This window comes from Empidonax traillii, unplaced genomic scaffold (assembly GCF_003031625.1).
Source record: "Empidonax traillii isolate 1590-97213 ecotype Southwest subspecies unplaced genomic scaffold, ASM303162v1 scaffold1816:size58385, whole genome shotgun sequence".
NCBI lineage: Eukaryota > Metazoa > Chordata > Aves > Passeriformes > Tyrannidae > Empidonax > Empidonax traillii.
In genome coordinates this window covers 12,892-33,572 of record NW_020957009.1, presented here as the reverse complement: position 1 = coordinate 33,572, position 20,681 = coordinate 12,892, and the positions used below count along the sequence as shown (strand labels likewise).

The following is a 20,681-nucleotide window of genomic DNA, read 5'->3' as shown; positions in this document are numbered from 1 at the left end:
GCCATGTTGACCTTAGAGAGGGAAAACCATACTGGGGTCTTTTTCGTTCTTTACTGGATGCTCTGCCAAGGAACGTATTAATCCTTTTTGGAATTAAACCCCACTAACTGTGCCCCAGTGCTGGATTACCTGCTGTTATCAGGAGTTCCTGTATACATCATTCTAAAGAAGACAAACTGGGGGTTTATTCCAAGGGAAAGTAATTTATGTCTTTTCAGAACATACTTGGTAATAAAAATTCATCTTACAGTTCCAGCAGTTTGACTGAAAAAGGCCTTCCCTGTTATCCACACAGCACAGTAAAACCTGTTCCATTCTGCTGACAAGTGCAGTTTGTTTATTTGTACGATAGGCAAACAATGTAGCTCTTGAAGTATGAATTTTTGCTTTAGTAAAAGACTTTGGTTGGAAATCCAAATACTAAGAAATTAGGAAGTGATAAAAGAAAATGTATCTGTAGTTCTATAGCTCAGTGTGTACTTATTACAAAAGACTGCAGTGTAATAAAGTCACTTATTAGGTCTCAATTTTAAAGTTATAACTTGAACATTTCTGACATCTCCAAAAAGAGTGGCCCCCGAAGATTTTTTTCCTATTTATACCAGTGCTTTTGAAGATAAACTTTCTGTTTATCAGTTGCTCTTGCAGTTCAGCAGATGTATTTCTGCTTTGCAGACACTCTTTGAAAGTTTTGCCTGGTACTGGTTTAACTAGGAAGGCCCTTCACAAACCTGTGAGGTTTGTTTTGGGAAGGTCCATGTGAGGTCAGAGACCTGGGAAGGCTCACACCCCACCTCGTGCAAGTGTGAGGGACACCATCCTGCACTTTGGATGGCTCTGTATTTATAATTTAGAACTGCAGTGTTTCCTAACAGGCTTTAGCCTGCCCTCTGTGAGTGAAAAAACAATTCTCTTTTTATGAGGTGCACCAACTACTGCCAGACAAAGAAAATGTCTTTCCAAATAATCTCCTGCTGTGCCTGACAGTGGCCAGGTAAAAGAGGCAAGGGGAGCATGGAAGTGCATGGCATGGTGCCAGCTGCCAGTGCAGAGTGCCAGGAACACGGGGGATGCACAGGGGTGGCGGTGACGGCAGGTGTGACTGCCAGGGCCCTTGTCCTGAGTGCCACACGGGCTGGACTGGCACACCCAACCCGTGCCTGCTGGCTGTGCTGCTGTCAAAGAGGGGGCTAAAAGCTAAAGTTAAATCTCGGAGGATTTCTTTCTGAAAGCGGGTTTTTGGTGCTGGAGGAGCAGTGGGTGCATCTGTGTGAGGTAAGAGCTGACACAAGGAGTTTCTGCTATCCATGCTTACAAGAGAAGCTTTGCAAAACTAAAAATTAACTATTTATAAAAGAAAAAGGATAAAAGGAGATCTAATTGTTGTCTAAAATGACCAGAACGGAGAAAATGACTTATGATAGTAGGAATATTTTTCTAAGCATAGGGATGGTATAATAAGATCTGTGACTTGGAAACTGGAGGTGGATAAAGCAGACTGGAAGCAAGTTCACCAACTTTTCAGTTGCAAGTCTCATTAACCATCTGGAATTTGATGGGGTTTCCATCAGCTGAAGTCTTTAAATCAGTGCTGATTGTCTTCCTATAATCAATTATGTAGCTTCAGTGAATACAGTCATTGTCATTAATGTTGGAAATGCCTGCCAGTATTAGCAGTCCAACCTTTGAGCAACCACCACCGTGCTCACTAAACCATACTGTGAAGTGCCGCTTCGACTCATTTACTGAACCCTTCCAGGGGTGGTGACTCCACCACTTTCCTGGGTTTATGAGGATAAAATAGGAGGGTTTTTAAGTGATGATGTACTCAGGACAAATTTAATTGGTTGAAACTCTGGTTTGGAAAACATCTTGTCTGATTTTTCCCCTTCATTCATAACAAAACTATCAGGAACCTTTTATTAATAATTTTCCTGAAACAATTACATTTTTGCATCTCAAATTACAGAAACAACTCAGTTTTAAGAAAAAATGCAGTGATAGAAGAGGAGGGGAAAAAACCCAAACACCAGTAAACACCTTTCTGTTACCGTTTTTTAGAAGTCCAGGGTGTTGAAGAAACAGTAAATATTTCAGTTTCTTTTTGGTAATAATAAAAGCTATAACTTTAATTGTTGTGGTTTACATTCAGTGAAATTTCAAAACAGGAGTTCCCTGTTAGTTCAGAGTAAGAAAGCAGTGATTTGACCAACTTTTCAGAATGGATTGAATGCGGTTCCCTACTTAGGATTTTTGCAGTAAGAGATCTTGACAGCTGAAAAGGCCCACCTTTGCTGTTTTCTGGACATTGAGTATTCCTATGGTGAAAAAATTAAGACCAGAGCTTTCTCGGTGCATCCATCATTGTGTGCCTAACTGGAGGAATCAGGAAATGGGTGGATGTTCTTGTCAGGGGAAGTCTCTTTTGTGATGAATTTGTACATGCTGTAAATCATGAGGCTCTGTCCTTCAAGGCAGTGCATCTGACTAAAAGCCTGTGGCCGCTGTCAGACTCTTGCAGGACCAGCACAGGCTTTTGTTGTGCTCCTCTCTGGGAATTGTTGGCCCTTTCTCTTCTTCATGTGTGCACAGCATTGGAGAAATGTGTTTCACCACCTGCATGTTTCGCTTTCCTTGCTCAGTGTGGGCGATTACAGCTGCTATTGAAGTAAAATCCTTGCCCCTTCTGGGCATTAAAAAAATTGACTTATAAAAGTAGATGGGAATATACTAATACATCCATTTATACATCCTTATAAATATACTTGGGTTTTCCAAGAGCTGGGGGTTTGTTCCTGAACTCTTGACGTGGATCTGGGTACAGTGGAACAGTATCCAAGTTCCCTCTCGCTGCAGCTGATCTGTGTCCACTGTGTGGTTTGTACCTTGCTACCATCTGTCCGCTGGCACACGGAACAGGGGAAAATTCCAGTTAACTCCAAGCAGCAAGCTGGAGATGGTGGTGGTTTTCTGGTCCCTGGAACAGCATCAGGTGATCCTGGACTTGCTTTTGACCTTTTCTTCGGTTGAGAATGTATCAGCCCTTAAATATTTTGCAGTTACTGAATTGTTCTAAAACGAATTTAAGGAACCTAGACAGAAAATTTGAGAAAAATAATATAAAAATGTAGTGAATGTATTACTTTATATCTAGCTATATGTAAAGCAGCTACATTATGCTAATTATCTGGTTGTCCAAACTAGTTGAAGGGTTCAGTGGCAATCACTGCTGGAAGCCTTTCTCCTGCAGGACTCTTCCAAAGGAAATCCTGTGTTCTTACCAGCAGCCAGCTGCTGGCATTACCTCATCTGCAGTTGTCAGTGACTTGCTGTCCATGACCTGTCCAAGTCAGGTAGCACTGCAGTATTTTTGGCTGTGAGTGCTCCCAGCCCTCAGCTGGGTCTCCCAGGTGCCTGCAGGGTCAAGAGAAGCACTGCTCAGGTAGAGTTTGTCTGCAGGCTGTTTTATTTGGCTCAGTTGTCAGTGCCTTTGGAATAGTCCAGGGGGACAGCACTGCTAATGGAGGAAATCCTGGCCTTCTCCAGTACCAGCGGCTGTGTTACCCCTCTCTGCTCTCTGTCCTCAGTCAGGGACCTGCCAGGCAGTTCTCTGCTATCTCATGTTTGGGAGTAATCTGAAAAGCTTGCCTTGTTTTAGGAAAGCAAACTGAGATGCTGAATGTGGCTAAAACCAGGCAGGTGCCTGTACTGGGGTGGATTGGGAAGGCCTTGCTTAGGCAGCTGCTCTGGTGGAAGTCTGTAACTATTCACACATTCAGCAAGAATCTTGTTTCAGGTTAGACTTTAAAGGTTTGTTTCTGGTCGTCTGGAGATGTTCATATATTCTAGAGAAGGACTGATTGCCGTTTAAATTTCTCCCCAGACATCTCTTCAGTGTTTGTTCCTGAGGTAACACCCCTCTGTTCAGGGTTCAGCAGAGGGAGTCAGTGGTTCAATGTCTTTGTTTACCTGATATTATTTATAATATTTGTTTTGTTTTGTCCCTATAAGCAGATCATAGAATTGAAATGATGCTTTCTTTCTGATGTCTCGGATGGAACATGCAATTACAGAAGCCACATTTTCTTTTCCTGTGGCACTGCCAGTATTCATAAGGTCTGTGGTACACAGATGTGCACCCATAAGCTAATCTATACAACAAATTCCTTAGGGAAGATGGCACGGTTTCTTCTCCTTCTCCATCAAAAATTGCCTTCCTGTGGTTAAGAAATGTTTTTATAAGGGAGATGGAGATAATCTGAACAGGGAGTCCACTCTGTCCTGGAATATTGGTCAGTATCTGCTTCAGCAATAAAAAACACTTGTCTGGAGTGAGAATTTCCAAAGGATCTGGAGAATATGGGCTGCACTGCATTATTTACATTTGAGGATGGAGCTATGGAGGGAAACTGATTTTATTTTATGATCATTGGTAAACAAACATGCACAAAAGCTTCTAACTCTTAGGTAAATTAAAGCCCAGTAAAGGCAGCATTATAACATACCCAGTGTTCTGAAGAATTTGAAGTCCCTGCAGTGACAGTTCCTCCCTCCTGAAGCCCAGAATCAGAATGACCAATCTAAGGAAGTTCAGGCTCTACCCTAAGAAGGACTTTCTGTCTTGCTTCAGTGATTTGTCGTCTGGGATCCCATGGCTTTGTGTGTCTGGCAGTTTTGTGAGGCTTGTTCTTGTCTGGGTGCTTTGTGAGGCCTTTGGATGATTGCCTGGGAATTCCTGCAGTGACTGTAATCAAGCCATGGGACATTCAGTTGGAGTCCCAGTCCCTGTGGAGCTGGAGATGCACAAACATCCTGGCTGTGTGGACAGCTTCTGTTCAGATCAGGTGTGCACGTGGCTGATAAATCCAGCTTGCAGGAGACACAGAACTGGCTTTGTGTTCTCTCAGGAAAACGGTAAATGGCAGTGTAAGACAAAATGGAAGGTTTCTTCCCATGTTTCATTTCCAGTGCAGCAGCTCCTAGAGAACCTCACCAGAAATAATGGGGGTGGGGAAGGGACTGTACTGCAGCAAGCAGCAGATGGACCAAGTCAGTCTTCTCCTTTTACCCTGTTACATGAGTAATCACAGAGATGTGATTTCAGAGATGGAAAAAAGTACATGTTCATCTAGAAACCTGATTTATCTGGAAAAGCTTCCAGGGATTCTTGGGCAGCACCGTGCAAATTGTGTGCACAATTTGGGATTCCTGTTCTTGTTTGTTTTGTTTTGTTTTGTTTTAAATACTTGGTGTGCCCTGAGCAGCACCAGCCATCAGGAACATCTGGCTGTCCTACACAGAGTACATCTCTGCTGGCTCTTTGCTGAAGCTATTTCTGACTCCTGTAAATGCTATATGAGTGACAGTGACCTACTGTGGGCCCTGAGGTCTGCTCAGGTGTTAATTAGTTTATTGTTTTTCATAGTGTATTAAAAGCTTTTGTGCTCCATTTGAAGCTTGAACTGTGATCCAGTCCTTAGGGTGCCCCACACGCCAGGCAGTTACAGAGCAGGAGGTTAGGATGGGGGATCCCTTCTCTGCTCTGGTGTTGCCCTGGCACATCGTCTGTTTGACATCTTTGACAGATGAGTATCTGAAAAGGGAGAGCAAAGACAACCAAGAGGTTTTGTTTCCTCCTCTTCTGTATCAGGCCTCTCGTGCTCCTCTTGGGGTGGGTTTTCCTGTTTCGGTTCTGTCTCAGCGGGAAATATTCCAATTAATTTACGTCACAGATGTACCCAGTTGAAGCTCAGGGCTCATTTTGCCAGGCACTGTTCCTGTGTCGTTTTGTGAAGTTTTCCCTTTTTTGCAGTCTGGTATAATAACACTGTACCTCTGTAGTGCTTGAAACTCTGTTTAGGGGCAGTTCCCCCGCTTTGTCTCCAGCCTGGAGATTAATTCACTTCCAGTTGGAACCCCCGGTATATTTTCTGACTGATAAATTGGTCTGGTTTTTTCCTGTGCTGCCCAGTGTCCTTCCAGTCAGTACCACAGTTGCTCCCTTGGAGGTTTTAGGCAGAGATTGTTCTATTCTGGACTTGAACAGGTTTTTGCTTCTGCAGGAGGACAGTCTCTCTGTGGAATGTTGGTCTGTGCACTCTGGATGCATTTTTGTTTGATTCATGTGCTGGATGCTCTGCCAGTATCACTGTGGAACACCTTTGCCTTTTCTGGAAGGATGCTAAAATGATATTTAAGTTGCTGTATATGTGATTCTTCATTAACTGACAACATAAAGGGTTAGTCTTCTAACTAATGTGTTGATGAAATTCTGCCAGGTAAACGTTGGAAATACTTTGTCCTTGGGCAGAATTCAGTCACTTGTAGTCAGGGTAAAGATGTTATTTTTTTTTCCTTTGGACTGTGATAATATCTACGTTCTCAGGCAATAGTGGTTTTATATCACACTTCCTCTTCTTCCAAAACAGCCCATAACTCATCTCTCTCCAGCTCTCTTACTTACACTATGCATTTCAGACTAAATGCAATCTTGAGCACACTGAAGTGCAAGAAGAGCTTAAATACCTTTAAGGTAAATAACCCACCATCACACTCAGTTTAGTTTCAGTAGATTTCTCCTGTTGGCCAAGATGTTCTGTTGAAAGGTTGAGCTTCCTTAAATGACGTGTTTTCCTCTCCTCTCACTGGTTTTGCATCACTTTGATCTCCACTCCTGCCAGCTTTCTGAAATGCTGGGTTTGGTTATTTGAAGGGCTTCACTGGTGCAGTCCAGGCACTTCACAAGTGCCTCTGTAAATGTTCCCCTCTGGTAACTGCCCACAACTTGACTGGGAAAGGAACAAAGCTGAGTGGGATGAAGTTCAGGACACCTGGCAGTGTTAGCTTTGCCCACCCTGCCCAGGGACACGTGGCAGGTTCATCTGAGCCCTGGGAGGAGCTGGGAAAGGTGTGGCTTTGTGTTGGAAACTGCTCCTTGTGTCATCTCCACCTCTGGTACAGTCTGCTTGGTCTGTAAGAAAACCTCTGCAGTTTCTCAGGATATCCCAGGTGAAACCAAGGCATGAAATCAAAGCTTCTGGCAGGCCTGTGCAGTGAAATGGAGCACAGATACCTTAGAATGCATTTTAGGGATTATTATAATCTTCTCCAGTTGCATTTCGTTATATACTGCTTAATTCATGTGACATGAACCTGGAAAGAGATTCGTGTCTTCTGTAGCAATTTGACTTCTTTCTGTCAGAGGGAAAAGAATTGATATGCTGGTAAGTTTAGGAGGATGACATGGAATGTCCTCTAGAAACTTCCATCTGGTTTCTGCACACTTTAAAAGAAAAAAAAAGAAAAAAGATACAAGCAAGGTAATCAACAGGAATGATTTACTACTTATTTTTTTATTTGCTTTTAAAAATTAATGCCTCCTTTTTTTTTTTGATATAAATTAATAAAGCAAGGGACGTTTGTTGTAAATGAATTTCCCATCCCCCACCCCAAAAATGTGGAGCATCTTTCTCTTTCTTTTGCTAAAACATCTGGGGCTCAGTGGAATAAGCCTATGGAGAAATTAAATGAAATGTTACGTTTCTGTGTTGTCAGATGTCTGTCAGCTGCAAGGAAGAAGAATATTAAATAAATCCTTTAGGCTCTGAGTGCATGGCTTACAGAAGGGTTAAGGGTTTTCTGTTTAAAATTGACAGCTTCTCCCACATGTCATGTTAGTCAAGAAATCTATAATATCCAGAGATAAAAGAATGTATATTTATATCTGTATAAATATATCCATAATATACAGACATATAGATGACATAGATGCAGTATACATATAATATACCTATATATAACCTATAAATTCTATAAACATGTAATACCTGTGTTCATTTCTTTGTGTATTACTTGGTAAGCTGCTCAAAAATCATAGCAGATGGGGGGGGGGATTGTGCTACTTTTTACTAATGAGAAGGACAGTTGGCAAATAAAAATCATCAGTTCTAGGGATTGAAGGAGGCAATTCAGCTCCAGAGAATCATATTTTTGTTACTGTCTACATTTTATAATGGCAAATATGGAAATTATTTATCTGACCTCAGCTGAAGAATGTATGAAGTGGGTAAGAAGAAATCTGTGATAATCTGATGTGCAGAGCTGTCGAGCATGGCATTTAATTTTCACAGTCTATGGCAAGGTTACTTTAATTGTAGTCTGGGTGCTCCATAATGTTGCCTTCTTTAAACCTTGCAAAAGATATAATCCACTGAAAAAGGTTAAAAAAATCAATCTAGAAATGTATCTAAGATACTGCTATTTTCTCTTTATTAATTTCTCCTCATAGTTTAAGACATGGAGAAAGAAGTGGAGATGGGGGGATAGTTTGGTTAAGAGGTTGGTTGGTTTGATGGTAGATATTTTTGCCTTTTTTTTTTTTTTGGTTTTTGGGAACAGTTTTGATACCCACTACTGTGCAGAGGTGTGTTTGTGTCCTGTACACCAGAGCAGACCCAAGAAATCTCTCAGCAGGAAAACTCACAAAACCTACTCTGTGTGCACTGGTAGTTTCAGTGACAGAGCACGTTTGTCCCTAAGCTTTACAATATTTTCCATGTGTAAATGTGTTTTCTCTAATGTATTCTGGCCTAGATGTTGTGTCTCCCATGAGGGAATGAATTAGGTGGGGAATTCCAGGGCTGGATTATGTCAAGCAAAAGTGAGTTGACTTCTCCTAGGGAAGTTCTTTTTCAGATTAGTATAATTCCCCTGGCTTTCCAGGCACAGAACCTGATAGAGAAAAGCAGAGTTGCTTGCCTAGGCTGGTGGGAGCAAAGGGGATGCTGGGGGTGCCCCGTGGAACTCCAGCCTGGGTGTCGTGGGGCTGCAGTGCCAGCTGGGCACACAAACAGCTTCCTAATCCTTCCAGGTCAGGCTGTGGATGAGAAATGTCTGCTCCCCCGAGGTACAGCTGTTACTGGAACAGTGTGGCTTCCAGGGGGGAAATCCTTGACCCACTTTACCGGGTTTAGCTGTGTTTAGTTAAATTCCTGAGGTTTCTCTTCCCCCCTCCCCCCTGGAAGTCAAGTTTTGATGTTGTCTGCCATAGCTGGAAACACTGAGAGCAAGCAGGGAGAAATTTGAGGCAGGTGTTGTGTTGGGTCCCACTGAAATAGGACTTGAGGAAGTGGAGTCCTTCTGCTTGTACACCCTGACACGATAAAAGAGGAGCCAAAGAATGGAGAAGTGTGGGAGCAGAGGGAAGAGCTGTCAGTGCCCTGCACTGCTGAATAGGCACAGTGGGCTGATGTCATTGTGGCCACAGGAACAAAAAACCCCAGAGAGATTCTGGGCTTGATTACATCAGTTCATAAAATTGGCTTTGCTCTCCTCTTTGCACCAGCAGCTTTGATGCAAACGCTGATGTCATGCAAGCACACTTAGTAATAGTGCAAAACAACCATGTTGCATTTTTGAGCCTCAGAGAGGATTCTTTGTAATTGAAGAAATGGTGATTGTGCCACTCGTTTCAGTAAGTACCTTTTATAACATTGACTAGATGACATTCAGCTGGACTGGCAGAGACACATTTTCCTCTTTTGGTGCTGTTTCTAGCACAATCTGTAGCTGGAATGGAAAATTTTACTTCTTCATCCTCTTTTACATATGCACAGGAACTTGAATAAAGAAGAATGGGAGTCCTGCATTATATTAATGCATTGAAATGTGCATTAATTTCCTTTTTTGTTGTTGTTGAACTTCCTGCTCATTCTGCCAGCCTGCACGAGCGTTTGAATGGGTCCCAGTAAGAGTGCTTGCTGAAGTGGGATTCCCAGCGTGCTTCAGTGGGGGACTTGGGCTCAGCTAGAGCTCCCAGACTGGCCAATACCAAAACATCTGATATTTATCTTTCGTGGCTTGTTTCAGGAGCATGGGCAAGAAAACACGCCCCCATGCTGATGTGTTTGCAGAATAAAAGCTTGACTCTGTTTTGATGTTGGTCAATATAACGTGAACATGCAGATACTGTAACTGAGTTATCTTGGGGTTTGCTGAGCGTGTCTTGGTGTTGCAGGATTTTTTGCCTGTCTCTGTTAGATGGTGGCTACCAACATAACTTGGGTTATCCTGTGCATTCATACTTTTTACCAGCATGGCTTGAGACATGTTTAGAATGTGGTTTTGGCAAGTCCTGAGAAGGTGTACACTGAGTAATGCTCTCAATAAAAGTGACCCACTGGGAGTGTTCTGAGGAGGATATAGATTTAGCACACGAGAAGTGCCAGTAGCTATTCCCTCATGATGAGCTATTTGTTTAGCATAATGAAGGCTGTGGAGGAGGAGGAGGGTCATTTTTGGAGTAGCAGCATCGTGAGGAGGGAGTACACGCTGGGTTATTTTGCCACTGAGAGTCTGTACCCATGGCAGCATAAAACATCACTTTGGCACACTTAATGTGGATTGCTGGGCATTTCTCCTTTAAAACTCTGTCTTACCAGCTTTTAAAGAGTAGGGTTAGACAGTTAAAAATTTTTGTTTCTTATGCTATAAAAATAGTTAACAACCTTCTGTTAATATCATGCTAAAATCATCAGACAGCTCTGTTGTTTACAATAGGAAATAATTTCAAGATGTACTTCATTCTCAAATTAGAAAAAAACACAGCTGCCCACAAAATTTACAGTTTTCCAAAATATATAGGAAAATTATATTTAAAAAAAAAAAATAAAAAGGGAGGAGGGGTGAGAAGCAAGCATTGCCATTTGCATGGAAGCTCTGTGTTTATGTAAAGTGCAGCAGCTGCACTGCAAACTCCCCTCTCTGGATGACCTCAGTCCTGAACAAGACAGCCTGTTCCGGGTGCAGGTGTGATTACTGAATTATTTGTTCTGTTTTGGTGTCAGTCAGTTACAGAGAAGTATTATGGGTAAAATTTGTATCCACTGAATCAAGTGAATTGGTAGATTTGGTATTCCACGGTTCACTATGTGCCTTCCTGCTATTGCAGAAATAGTTGATTTTATTCTCTTGAATTACACTCGTTAAATAGGACAGGCAAGAGGAAGCGACTCCAGCAACAACCTCTGAATACATCAGGCAGGCAGAAAGGCAGGATTGGACTGAAGGTTGTGCTGGACATAAGAGATAGTTTTGACAGCTGAATTGTGATTTATTTTCCCCCAAAAAATGTATATGCTGTTGACACGGGGAATTTTAAGTTTCTTCTCCGTGTTTCACAACACAAGAGCAGTGAAAAACACTCACATGCATATCCAGTCAGCCTTGCTTTGAATGGGATTATCCCTGTGGAGCTGTCAGTGGTTATCCAGGCTACCTTAGATCACACTGGTCAGGTGTCAGTGCTTTCTTATGTTCTGTGTGCCTTTCATCTCTTACCAGTTTATGAAGTTCAACAGAAAGATCCTTTTCCTTCCTTTGTGTTTGGTGTGGACTGCCAGAGAGTAGGACCACACGTACTGAAACGTGGCTGCTTTTCTCACACTTGTTTCCAACCAAACAAGTCCAGTCAGCCCGTGGGAACTCGGGCTCTTGAACACTTTGTGTGTAGGATTGGCTTTCCAGTGTCTTGGAAGAATCAGCACAGATCTAGAATCCACGAAAACAAGCGCTTGTAGGAAGATGGGTGCAGTTTTCTCCAAATATTTAAACTCAGTGCCTACTTTGGCAGCCATTAAAGAGAAAACGATTTATTCACTGTAAGATGTAAGACTTCAGCAGCCAAGGCCAACTTACAGTTGGAGAAGGTTCTCCCTTTGGCCACTCAAAGGGCAGTGAAAAGACCCAGCATTTCAGATGAGTGCTGATGGCAGTAGTGTCTTCTGTGCAGCCACTCCTCTGTTCCTTCTCTGTACTAACGTGGTTGTGGAATGACTGTTGGCTTTGTGCTTGCACAGAGCATTGGTACAGAAATGTGTTTGAGAATCTGGGAAAATTTATTTTAAAAGGGAAGTGGATTAATATGAAGATTCCTATGCCAATAGCAATGTCCTCATAAACACATTTTGTTTCCTGAGCTTGCCCCATTGCATTGTGTGCTTTATTAAGTAAAAATAGATGGAAAATGGATGGAAGTTTGTTGAGACTGCCTGATTTTAAACAGTGGTTCTTGTTTCTGATCCAGTGGAATTTCTTTAAATGATCTGACTGTCATTGAAGACATAGAGGGAAACAGATCAGCTGTCTCTGAGGGCACAGCAAGGGGTTGAGGAGTTGTGAATGATAAACCACCTTGATTGGCTGGCACAGGTCCAGGGAGTGTGTGATCCCTCTGGACTGCCAGTATTCCATGATTCTCCTGAGCAGAAGAATTGTCTGCTACCTGTTTTTCTTTTAAACCATCTGAAGGAGATAGATCTTCCTCGTGCAATTGGTAGTGCATTCATGGTAGGGCTTGGAAACACACCAACATTTCTAATGGTGGGAAGGAGTCGAAGAGGGATTTGGCAGGTCAAGGACAGCTCAAACACTACCCACTGTTGGAGTAGTGAGACGCTGTGGTAAACAGCTGGTATTTCTGAGTCACTCATTTTGCTGTTCCCACCTCAGTGCTCTGTCTGGGTGTGTGGGTGGCCAGGTACGTTTCTAGGCAGGGAAGTCATTAAAGTTGATGTCACGTATCACAGTCGTGCTCTGGGGGAGAAGGGACACGCTTGCATCCCTCTCTTAGCCCTTCTAAAGCCTTTTTGCACTTACCTACCTGATGTCTGTGACCACCAGCGAGAGCTGCTGCGTGCCTCGTCACCAGGCTGGGACACTGCGCTTCAGAAAAGGCCCCTCCTGGTACAAACTTGGGGCAAGGTCCTACCTCAGCATGAATTTACAGGAACCTGCACAGGGTTCTGTATAGATGTCCTTTTGTTAGATTGGGTAAAGTAGAGCAGAAAGTCTCCTGCTTATTTTAATGACAGAATCTGACACATCTGAGACTGTGGTGGCCAGCTGAAAAAAGACATTGAAGTGCCCCAGTAAGTGAGGTAGTGCCGTTCAGCATTCTCAGATAATGAGAATGTAACTTGAGATACATAAGAATTGTTTCTTTACGATCTTTGTACTTGACTGCATGTTTTTCTTATGTTCTTTCAGGTAAGACAGTGAGGTCTTTAACTGCTCCAGAAGAGTGTCTGGGAAGAAAATGTCTCTGGCAAATATGTACCAGGTAACACTGGGTGGTGGGGGAGCTTCTTCACCTTTAAGATGTTTATCTGAACCAGTCTTGGTGAACTGAGTAACACCTGACTTTGGAGTTACAGATTCAGAGGAAGGAAATCTTGAGCTCTTAGTCACAGAAACCAGAAAAGTGCCTGCTTTTCATTTTTATGTAAAGTGCTGCTGCTTTTGGTATGCAAATGGTGCACTGTACCCTGTAACCTCAGTCTTCTAGAAAGCAAAAGGAAGGGCAGAGAAAAATGCGTGTGGTGCAGGAATCCCAGGGATATGGAAACAGGGTTCCTGCTCTCTTTCTCAGTTCAGCCCTAAATTGCAATAAAGCAAAAAGAGATCACATCAGTTTGGACTCTGAGGGCAAGGACTGCCCTGTGTCATGAGGGGCATCTGAGAGTTGCTGCATGTGATGAATATAAAAGGTAACTGAGCTGAGTGGATGCTGAAGTAGCTGTAGCAAGCAGTAATAGAACTGAGTGGGTTGTAGCCGAGTGACAGCTCATCATGTAATCATCATGTTTTCCACTTGGAGCATCTCTGAAAAACAAGAAAGATGGTTTAATTCTTTCTGGTCTTCCTCTAACAAGAGATTTTGAGTAATTGTTTTCCTGGAAAACGTTCATTGACATCTGAGCTGTAGATGCTTATTTTGAGTGATAGGAGAGTTATTGCCTGTGGTTCACAATATTTTCTCCCCCACATACCTCATTAAATCAGAGGGAGAATTTCCCTTAGTCATTTTTCTTTTTCCTTACTCTCCTCTTGTCCAGAGGTCAGGCTTGCTCTGCTGGCATTTCACGATGCAGATAATCACTCAGCACAGCTCAGGCTTTGCCTGTTCCGGTGTCTTTGCTGTCCATTCTTCTCCCAGCCACCCCTGAGCCCTGCAGGGAAGCAGCACAGGAGGACACGCAGCCACTGACCCTGCCATGGCTCAGCCACAGCTGGGGACCTGCCTGACTACAGTCCCCCTTCCTCTGCTCTCAGTCCTCAGTGCTGAGGAGAAACTGGTTCCACCATCACATAAACCAGTGGCAGGTTCTCAGTTTTTACAGGAAACCTCTCACTAACCTCAAGTCAATCCTTTTTTTTTTTTTTTTCCTTTTTGCATTATCAGGAGAGTGACAACTAGAAAATGGCTTTATTGGGTGAAACAGGATTTAGAGGTCTCATGAGGTGAAGCTAAAATGAATTGGAGAGTGCACTTAACACTGTGAGCCTTTAGACATCTGCACACGCTGCGTGCTCTACTTTTGGGTTATGTTTTGTCATCCAGGAGTGACCAGAGAGGTCCTGTCACAGCTGATCAGATACTTTGGAATATGACCTAGTGCTACTCTTCTTTAGTGGGCTTCAGAGGTTTTGTATCTAGAGATGTGTTTTATAGTTAATAAAGTATGGTTCTTTTAGAAGTAAAATTGCTTTTGTTGTTTGTAAAGGTGAAACTGTCCCCTATGCAGTTGCTGAGGTGTTGTAAAGATGTTTTTGGGGGGTGGAACTGTGGCTGTGTTGTTGCTGTCAAGTCAGCAAACCAGGTGGTTGGTGCAGATGTGAAAGAGTAACTGGAATTGCGTGCTCTGGTGTTGTTTTGGAAGAGGATGCCTGTGTTTGCAGCGGTGCACTCCACTGCATTGCTGATGTTTGTACAGCCCTCCAGCCACAGGTTTTCCTCGTGCAACCCCCCTGAAGTGTCTGCAGGCCTTGGAACTTGCTCTGCTCCCGACTTTCCAACACAGTTCTCCGTGCAGCTTGGATCAGTAACTGTTGGGGGGTTCTGCACGTGTATAAAATTTAAAAATAGCTTTTTATCGGAAATTTATGGAAGATAAGTTAGTTAGAAATCGTCAGAAATTAAGAAGTCATTCATCTTCTGCCCAGGAATGGCAGAAGGGATGAAGGACATACTGTGAGATTAGTAAAAGGAGTAACTTTGTATGCCTGTAATGGAGTATGATAGAGGAGTTGTGATTAGAAACTTTGATTAGTGAAAAGAACTGGTGATTAGTGGTAATTCAAGGTCTGTCTTGAAGCAAAGTCTGAGAGGCTGATGGGAAATGACAATGAATGAGCAAGGCAAATTTTTATATGTATATATGTATATATGTATATGCTCATGCATATTTGGCATACATTTATATATATTTTTTTAAACTGAAACACATTTTAATATCAAAATTTTCAAACTACAGGAAAAAAAAAAAAAAGGAGAATCCCCAGGTTCAAGTCAGTTACTGTTGAGATGCACTGATGATCTTCCCCCGAGATTTGGGTGTATTGCTTAGTTAGAGAGCTCACAATATTCAGAGGGTATTTAACAGGTGAAGCTCCTGGACAGCCTTCTCTGACCTCAGTGAAATTAGGATTTCTTTCTGTGTGTTCCAAAAGATCTCAGACACACTGTCATGTTGATGACTACGTGTTTGCCTTTATGTGACCAGTCTAAACAGTGAAACTAATCATGCAAATAGATTTGTATGGGTTTAAGCTCTGCCAAATTCAAGACAAAATAAGTGAAAACATGACTTAAAAAAGAACTTTTTCAACTGTTAAGCCAAATGATAATTATTTTGAAACCTACACCAATGCACTTGCTGGCTTTGTATTATCTGCAAAGAAATTTTTACTCCAATATTTTATCTTAATAATGATGGCAACCTGCGAGAGAAAAAATGTTAAAATTGTAATTTAACGTCTGTGATTTAGGGTACAGCACAGTTCTTGAGAGTCTGTGTGAAAACAGTGAACTCAAATGTGAACAAAAAGCTGGGGCACACCACACTAAATATTCTTTACAAGATGTGTGTTTTAGCTTACAGATAAACTTTATTTGATCTTTTTATGTGGATTTTTCTTCAATTTTCTGACTATAAAAGGGGAAAAATCCTGTAACTGGCTTATATATTGGAAAAAATAATTAGGATTTGAATTACTTGTCTTGGGGCTTTTGCATGTGTGGAAATGTGACATAATTTGTATTCCCTGAAACTTAATCCTTTAATGAAAGTAAAGCGACAAAATGAGCATTTGTTGAGCTGATAGGTGAAATCAGGTAACTTTTTATTTAAAAGCCAAAACAAAAACCATTTTCTTCATGAAGTTAAACAGAAGTGGTATGAGTTTATCAGGAGAGGCACTGTGAGTGTAAAATGTAACCAATATTTTTCAAAGTATTTTCTCAGTATTGGACTTCCTGTGGTTCCTAATTTCTGAGATGTTTTAATGCAAGTGCACAGGTAGATATGTAGTCAAGATCAGCTTCTGGAGTTCAATTTAGATCCATTCCATTTTTAACTTTAACAAAGCCCCTTAGAACTCAATAAATTAAGAATTTTGAGCTTTCAATGGCTCGGGGGAAAAAAAAAGAGCTACTTATTTGATAGCATTTAAAAAAAAAAAAGAGTTTGTTCAATGAAGTGTAGGTGTTCACAGTGCTGGGGAGATAAAAACAAGTTTTAGGATCTTGTATTTATTTCTCAGTCCTGTTTACACAGACTTGATGGGAGCAGCTGGCTGCAGTCCTGCCAGCACAGAGGAGTCAGATTAATTTAATGATGTGTAACTAGGCAGGGAAATAATTTAGTCTTTCTTACTCTTGGTAAAATGTTCCTTGGCTGTTGAAGAGCAGGAAGATGTTTCAGTTAATTCATAGGACAGGTAGGAGTGATGCTCTTCCCACTGATTTTATCAGTGAAATGGTGAAGAAACGTGCAGGCATTTGGCAATGTCTGTGAATGCCAGCCATTCACACCCAGCTGAAGCCCCCCTACCTGAGCTACAGGGAATAAAAAAACAGCTGTGGCCATCACCTGCATGACTGGAAGGGTCTGCTTTGATTTGCAAAGATTAATTTTAAATCTGATCTTAAACAGTAATTTGATCAATATATTGATATATTGATTAATAAATGCATTAACATACAGTGCTTATTAGAGTTTAATCATGCCAAGAGATTACTACATCAAACCTTCATGAGTCATTAGTGAGAGATTGTCACATTTTGGTTATGCCATAAACAAGACACAGATGGAGTTTGGAGAGTATTAATTACCTTTATAAGAACTGACTGCAAATGTTTCGTGTTCTTTCCAGAAGAATTTTCTTGTAATTGTTTCAGTTTGACTCGTGTCGTTTGTTTTTCCTTCGTGATATGTGAATCACTGTGACAGAGTAACCGAACAGCTGAATGCAGACTTGAACACTGAGGTCAGATTCACTGCTTGTGTTGGCACTTACAGCTGTGTTCCAGTCTGTGATTTACCATCACAGGTACCCTCCTGGCTTTTGCACTCACAGACACGTTTGGCGTCTCCTTGGCCGGGGCTTGTGCTGTTGTATGAACTTCCCCCAGTCAGGATGAGACCAGTCTGCTTCCTCTGCTTCTCCTACCCTCTGATTTATTGTGTGGTGCATGCAGGGATCCAGGGATGGTGTTAGCAGGGGGTAGAGAAACCAGGAGAGACTTTTCTCTGCAGTCCCTTCTGCACTCATTGTTTTACTTCACTGTTTTGCTGTCTGGAGAGAGCTTTGTCCTGGCTGGTGTTTTACCTCTGCAATTAAAACAGCTGGTTTTAGTGGAAATTCAGAGAGACAGAGGGGCCCTCTGATGGCCACTGATGCTCTGGGTGGTTCTTCCATGTGTGCTGGTTCTGGAAGTGCTGATTGAGTTTTGTGAGTGTCCAGCAGGTGTAGAAGTCTGAAATAAAGACCTCTGCAAGAGTCAAAGAAGTATCTGGGCAATCTCTTAAAAGCCTCTTGGTTTGGCATTTTGGCTTGTTTCTTAAAATGTTGGGAAGCCAATGTGTGTTACCTTTGGTCACCAATCTGAGTAACACTTTGCGTGTGAAATTCAGTAGATATTTGTGAAATTGTGCACGTAAGTTCCCAACTGCGTGGAGTTGGAGGTTCCTTTTCTAAATCTTAAATATGCTGTGTTTGTGCCCACCACCCCTTGGAAATACCCTGTGTTTGAGCACAGAGGCTGCTTGGTTCTTTCTGCTCAGGCTCCAGTAGGTGTTTTCCCTTTCCAGTGGCATTCCACAGAACGGTGAACTCAGACAGTACTCTGGGTGGCTGCCGTGGGTTCACCAGGTGAAAGCTCATCTGAACCTGTAGTGTCTGATGGCTTTAAAAATGACCAGTGAAGGTATGTTGCATTGAAATAAATTTGTGTGACAGCGCATACTTGGAAAAAATACAGCTGAGAGAGTGAGAAAGGGAAGTAGAAAAGAGAGGCTGCCAGTTTGTCTTTGTGAAAGAAATATATTTCACAAATATGTGCATTTGCTGACATAAATACAAAAGAAAAAGCAAGTTGTATATGGAGGAGAAAGTGAAATATGTTACACCTAGGAGGGATAAAAATTAAAGGAATTGCCAGAAAGCAATTATTCTTAGTATTTAAAAATTATAGGAATGATAACCCTAAAAACTTTACAGAAGTATCTTTTAAGACCTTGATTAATGACACATAGACTAATAGAGGAGCAGAATCTAGCACTGTCAGAAATGATGATATTTGGTCCCAGTATCACTAAACAGGCTGTAAAAGAAGAGCATGTGCAGATCATTATTGCTCTCTTAGCAAGTAAAGCAGGTTAAAACTAGATAAACTACGATGTGATTGCAAATCCAGTCAGGAAGCAAAACATTTAAGATAAAGCTCATTAAACCACTCGGTTCTGTGCTTCATGGCTAATTTACTTAATATTGAGGATTCTTTTAGATCAGGCTGAAGTGCTTTGTTGGTTTGGGGTTTGTTGGGTTTTTTAAAATCACACCACTTTTTTTGAAAAAAAAAAATCAATAAATCTCAACTTACAGATGAATTTTTCATAAGTAGAAAGAGGCTAAACATATTGGATCAGCTGGAATAATTTACTCAGTTCTGTCACTGGCAGAACTGGTCAAAACTGGCACCTCTAAACTGAGGTTTGAGGTAAATTGCCTTTGTTTCTCAGAACCAAACAGGAAGAGGGCTGGACTTACCAGAAGCATCAGCTCTGCAGGGACAAAGCAGTGCCCCTCTCATGGCAGACCAAGTGGGTTTGTTGAGTTCCCTTTTAGAACGCTCCTGTCTGGGCTCATGTGTGCCAATGATCAGGTGGTTTCCCTCCAGAAAGTTTCCTTTCTGTCTCTCTGCTGGATCCTGAACTCTGCTTAATCTGAATTGGATTGGGTTCTGGCTCAGGTTCTTGATAGAAAAGCTGTTGTCATCTCCACAGTGAGATACTGAAGTCTTGTAGCAGTCTTGGGAATGGTCAAAGCTGGAAGAAGGGAAGAAATTCTTTTCCCATGATAGAGGTACAGATTAGTGTTCCAGGGTCAGGGTGTGCTTTGGGTGTGCCAAAGGGATGCAGAGCAGCACTTCACAGAGTCACTTCTGGAGCAAAACAGTAAAGCATGTTCTGGTCTTTTCTCCATCCTCACAGGCACATGACACTGCAGAGCTCCAAAATCAGAAGTAAATCAGCTGGACAGTTGCCTCCTGTCGTCCTAAATAGGCAAACACATTAGGAACAGAAAAGGGGGCCTACCTACCTCATTCCTGTAAGTATCTACACACATCCCTCCACCCCCCAAATCAACATCTGTCCCTGAGCTGTGGGGAAATGCTGAGCACAAGGACGTGGCAAAGAAAAGGAAAATGTTAATTTGTTTTCTGCTTGACAACAATTAAGTGTAGCCAACCAAAGAAACCAACTGAAATTATTAACAGGCTACCAGCATGCCTACTGCCTGTGGCAGCACAGAGCTGATGAATGATGCAGTGTTACTCATTAAATGAACCTTTATCTGTGCTGGTTGGGTAAGTTCCTAAACCCACCCATACCAGTGCCTTGTTAAACTGCTGCAGCAGTTCTGCTTTGGGCCTGGTTCTTTGCTTTTATGTTTGTATAATAGTTGTATGTAAATGTATGTTGTAAATGTATAATAAAGTTTGTTGTATAATAACATGGTCTAACCCACAGTGTGACTTAGATGGAAGATCCCCAGAGTAACAGCCTTGGGCAGGACAGTGAACAGAACAACATGTTTAATAACTGGTGTTTAGCTGATATCAGCTGCTGGGAATTGCCATTTACTTGCTGATTTCTCTGTCCACTCTCCAGGGAGAAGGTGGGTTTACCAGTGGTGGATGCCTGCCTCATTTGCTTCACCAAAATGAGTTAGGGCATGCAGGAGAGAAGGGAGATTTCTGCAAGTAGAACCTATCATGGTAAGTCAGATTTTGTCCCTGCTTCTGCTCTGGAATTTCTCAGTGATGCTACATACATTGCTTAAACCAAACTTTTCACACAGAAGTCTCTTCTCTCTTCCCTGGAAGTTTGTTACACAGAACACTTCCTTGGCAGCAGTGCTGGATTGAGACATTCTTCTCTCCTGCTTTTTCCTCCCCTGCCACATGAGATCCACTGAAGTGTTTGAGGGGACCTTCAGCAAATTAAAGCAGCAAACTACATGGAGCTGAAAATAATTACTCTCTGCCATGTACACAAAAAAACGATGAGTAACCGTGTTCTGTAGTTTTGATTGGACACCACAGCATGTGTCTTGAATAT

The 20,681-nt window shown here is 42.0% G+C and overlaps 1 long non-coding RNA gene across 2 annotated transcripts in view; it reads left to right on the top strand.

Moving 5' to 3' along the window:
- LOC114071055 overlaps positions 1-20,346 on the top strand; it is a 39,004-nt gene extending 18,658 nt beyond the window's left edge. For both annotated transcript variants that reach the window (XR_003573998.1, XR_003573999.1), the window contains exons 2-4: positions 13,045-13,117; positions 19,551-19,668; positions 20,232-20,346. This is a non-coding gene — a long non-coding RNA (uncharacterized LOC114071055). The remainder of the gene's footprint in view (positions 1-13,044; positions 13,118-19,550; positions 19,669-20,231) is intronic.
- The last annotated feature ends 335 nt before the right edge of the window (positions 20,347-20,681 follow it).